General features: G+C 34.5%; 1 pseudogene; it reads right to left on the reverse strand.

The window, feature by feature from the left end:
* Positions 1–247: 247 nt before the first annotated feature.
* LOC125852177 (putative late blight resistance protein homolog R1B-12) lies at positions 248–2,973 on the reverse strand (annotated as a pseudogene).
* Positions 2,974–5,146: the final 2,173 nt, after the last annotated feature.

Below are 5,146 nucleotides of genomic sequence, written 5' to 3' on the forward strand. Positions count from 1 at the left end.
ATTAATGTATGTATGTACATAAAATTTGGAGCATCTAAAGAACCACTGACAAATGGCTATACGAAAGATCATATACAATTAAATTACAAGCCATTTGCAATCATCCTGCCACCTTATGCAGAAAAAATGAAAACGAACAAAACAAACACTCACACATTTGGCTTCTGATTTGACATTTATTTCACAGAACTGGCTAGTCCTCAGAAAAAATGAAAACGAACAAGAACTTTTGTTGAATCGGTGCAATTTGACTTACTAAAGCTATTATCCAGATTATTATCGAGTTTACTATGATGATGAGTTAAATATTGTTGTAAATCAAGGAAGAAGATGTCTTACAAAAGATCACGAGTATGGACCTCGATAGAGCTTCCATAGTTGTCTTGAATATCCTGTTGAATTTGCTTGGCGGAATTCCCAACAGATTGTTGGCAGCGTTTTATATCAATAAGAGCAAGTGTGGTTATATCCGCAAAATCTCGAGGGATTGAATCCAAATACTCGCAATATCTAAGAAAAAGTCGTTCAAGGTACGGAAAGTGATCACTACTAGCTCTCCAGTACCGAATGCCTACGTTATACAGAAACAAGAACTTCAAGTGAGGAAACCCTTCCTCAACTACTTCCCACTCCTCGCCTATGACGGCATTGTTTGATAGTTTAAGGACCTCGAGTTTGGGTAATTTACCAACAATGCTCAAATCCTTCCATGCCAAAAAAAATTTTCCCCTAAAAGTTAAACTCTTAAGGTTTTGTGGAAAAGCATCCGGAGGAGGTAAGAGTAAAGTTGGAACATCAGTTGGAGGTGCAGTTCCCCCGAAATGAGTCTTTTTGTGCAATGGTACCATCTGAAACCTCAGAGGATCTTGCGGAGTAGAACCTGAAGGTGCAGTGCTTTCTAGAACGCAAGCAGCACCTGGATAAAAAACACGAAATTCCAATTTCTCGAGCTGATATACAGGTCCTTGTGATTGCGAAAATCATTCAGGTCCTTGTGATTGCGAAAGTCCTCTGGGACGCCAAATACTCTCAACTTCTTTAAATTGCGAAATAGTCTAAAAAAAGACCCTGTACAATACCGAGGATTCAATTGATTGAGGCATTGCAAACTTTTCAAAACCAATCTGTTCTCTGTAGGCTCATGACTCCGCAAGTAATTCCAGTCCATACGCAGCGTCCTCAATTGTGGCATCGTCAAAATTTCCGATGGTAATATGAAAGGATAACTATCGGCAAATGGAAAGTAAAGTTTAAAAGTTTGCAGATAGCATAGACGTGATATCGATAGAGGAATGTCTATTATTGATGAGGGAACAGCTTCTATCGATCCTCGATACTGCTGTAAGCAAGGATAAAAACACAAAGATAGGTATCTCAAATGAATTAGAGAAAGTACTCCACTGGGAAAAAATGGGTATATAGTCAAACCAAGATCTAGTACTCTTCCTCCTTATAGATTCTGATCCGACTTTGACTCTTAAAGGAACACTGCATGGATTGTGCACATGAATTTTGATCACTCTTTCCTCTGATAAAATTCACAAAATTCATGTTTCGAGCTTCCCTCAAACAGAGTTCACGGGTCACATCATGCATTCCACAACTTTCTATTGTTCCACGAAAACTAAAATTGTGGATGAAAATTAAGCTTCTATCTATAAGTTCATTTATACATGTTGTTGCCACCTCTTCTATGCTTTTTCCCTCTTCTTCATTCAAAAACCCCTCTACAGCCCATAACTCAACAAGTTTATTTACATAGATCTCTTCATCCTCTGCAAAAATTGCAAAATATAGAAAACACGGTTTTAGGTGAGAAGGCAAGTGATGGTAACTCAAAGCCAACACTCTCATGCATTTTGCTTCAAGATCTGTGCTTACCACCGAACTTACATTCTCTGCAACATTTTGCCACTCATCCAATGTTTTACTGATTTTGGAGAGAAGTCCAGCAATCAAAGTAATTGCTAGAGGTAACCCTCCACATTTTAATGCAATTTGTTTCCCAATATTTTCAAATTCAGGAGAATAAGAACCTTCTTTTTCAAAGATCTTTTTGTGTAGTAAATTCCAACTTTCGTCAAAATTCATGAGACGCATGTGATGAGGAGGCTTACCTGAACTAGCATATTCAGCCACTTCCACATTCCGAGTAGTCAGGAGTATTCTGCTTCCATTATAACAGTCTGGGAAACATAGTTTTATATCATCCCAAGCTTCTGTAGTCCATATGTCATCAATGACTACCAAGTATCTCCTGCCTTTCAGATGCTTTTGCAGTCGGTCTGCTAGCTGATAATCAGGTTCATCACTTGTCAAAGAAAGAAGGCCTAGGAGTACATTTCTCACACAATACTCTTGTGAAACAGTTGCTTTTGCACGAATATCAAATCGAGACATAATGTAAGGATCACTATAGAGTTTTGCAGCCAAAGTTGTTTTCCCGATACCTCCCATCCCTATGATTGAGACAACTTCTAGTTCCCTTCCTCCTCTAACAAGTTGATCCAGTATCATCTCAAATTCATTTTCACGGCCAACCATTATATTCTCAGGCTGCTCAAAAGCATGTTCAGGTAAACTGACAAGTGAGCTAGTTTGTGGTTTTAGATCTTTCATGCTGTCCGATGTTGCCATCCACTGTTTCACGGTGGAATCAATGCATTCTAGTGCTTGTTCCAAGACGAAAAAAATCTCCCACATAGCCCTGCTTCTTTCCTCCAAATTCTGTACTAAAAAAACACTTCTTGATTCCAAGTCAACCATATCTTCTGTTGTGTATGCTACCTCTACGATTTCAACTTCCAAGATTGTTAACTCCTCATGATCGCCCGTTATATTGCAGGATTTCTCTAGAATAGCTCTTAAAGATTCGAGCTTTTCATGAAACGGTTGCAAATCACATCCAGTAAGTTCCATTGATTGATGTATGGTTCTCATAAGGGAAGTAACAGCAGAATAAGCCATATATCCAAAAAAATAGAAATATCTCTCAGTATGAAAATGAACAAATTGCCACAAGTTATGTAATTTTTCAGTTTTTAAGAAAACAGAAATGCAAAGTTCTTTCTTTTACTAGCTATTTCCATTACATTTCCAGCTAGGTCCACCAACTTTATCATCATGTAGACAAAAGCAGAGACCAAAGTTTTAAAAAAAAAAAAAATTGTCTATTCCATTGAAAGCTACTTAGTAGAATTTTCCAAATCAAAGAGAGAGAAATATTAAGATCCAAGTAGGAATTTCTCTATTCCTAGTTCGATTCAATTAACCAAGCATAAATATCTCTTAATATACATGAGAAGTTTAGACTCTAAAAGTCAAATCAACAAAATATTTATGAGCTAACACATGAAAACTTATTGAGAAAATTGCATAATTCCTGTAAATTGGCCCTTAAATGCCCAAAATGGACTCTAAAAATTGTCAGACTATACGTATTGCTCCCCCAACTCCCTACTGAGGGTTCTGTAAAGATTTCGATTAGAAATCATCCGGAAGTCATATCACCAATATATTAATGGCTAACACACGAAAAACTGAGAAAATTATCTAATTTTTTTAAATTGGCCCCTAAATGCCTAAAATGGACTCTAAAAGTTGTGAGACTGTACATACTACTCCCCCGATTCCCTACAGAGGGTTCTGTAAATGTGTAGCAAAGAAATCGTCTGAAAGTCATGTCACCAAAATATTAATGGGCTAACACACACAAACACTGAGAAAGTCGCCTAATTCCTGTAAATTGGCCCCTAAATGCCCAAAATGAATTCTAAAATTGTTAGACTATACGTACTGCTCCACTAACTCCCTATGGAGGGTTCCGTAAAGATTTCACAAAGAAGTTATTCGGAAGACATATCACCAAAATATTGATGGGCTAATACAAACGAACTGAGAAGATCACCTTTTTCCTATAAATTAGCCCTTGAATTCCCAAAATGGACTCTAAAAATTGTGAGACTAACTCCCTACGAAGGGTTCCATATAAGTTTCGCAAAAGAAATCATTCGGAAACCATATTGCCAAAATATTTATGGGTTAACTAACACACACGTAAAACTGAAAAAAAATCGCCTAATTCTTTTAAATTAGCCCCTTAATCCCTTTACAAGATTAATTAGAGATGCGCGCGCGCGCACACACACAGAGATATATATATACTATATTCTTAAGGCCCGTGATACGGGCCAATATAATCAATTATTAATCATTATTTGACAAATATTAAAAGGTATTTCTATAGCATTCTGATCAATATTAATTAATATTGATCCTAGTAAAAAATTTAGTATTAAAAAATATCAAAAAATAACCATCAAAGAATATAGTGCATTGAATGGTGTTTCTCCTTCCTTAATTAAATATCTTAATTTTGAGTTTTGGATATGAAAAAAATTTTAATAGAGAGCTCTATATCCGAATGGGCAACTCCAATATAATATCGAATATTGAATAAAAATATTAAATTGAATTAACCCAATAATATTTTAAAGTATAATTGATATTAGTGATGGGTAGATTCATTTTTTAAGTTGTAAAACTCTGAAGTATAATATTCAATTTATTTATTTATTTATTACTATAAGACACAAATTTAGTAGGATTCAGAGTTAATTTGTCTGTTAGATTGGATTATATTTTATATAAAAATCATGAATCATTATGTATTATCATCTTGAAATCTATCCTATTCAGTTCAATTAATCTGTCGAATTTTTCTTTATAATCTATTAAAAAGTAATGTCCCTTTTCTTTTCTTAGTTCCAACTCCACATAACATATTTAAGATCACAAGATTAAAAAACATTTACTATATTTCACATATTTAAAATTTAAAATCACAAGATTCAAAAATCTTCCTTAATTTCTTAAACTTCATGCCAAGTCAATATAGAACAAACACATTGAAATAGAGAGATTAATATTTTTTATTTATCACTCATACATAAAATTAGAACTAAGAAGCATGTTTCACTATTACATGAAGTTCTATATATGCATGATTTGTCTTAATGAACATAATTTTTTTAGCATGATACAAATGTGTTTTTGGTTCTCTTTTTTCATGCACAATAACTTATAGGAACAAGTATTTTTGTTATTTTTATCAGTTTAGTGAAAAAATTTCAAACAATCTGAAAAC

Source organism: Solanum stenotomum, unplaced genomic scaffold (assembly GCF_019186545.1).
Source record: "Solanum stenotomum isolate F172 unplaced genomic scaffold, ASM1918654v1 scaffold32769, whole genome shotgun sequence".
NCBI classification, from domain to species: domain Eukaryota; kingdom Viridiplantae; phylum Streptophyta; class Magnoliopsida; order Solanales; family Solanaceae; genus Solanum; species Solanum stenotomum.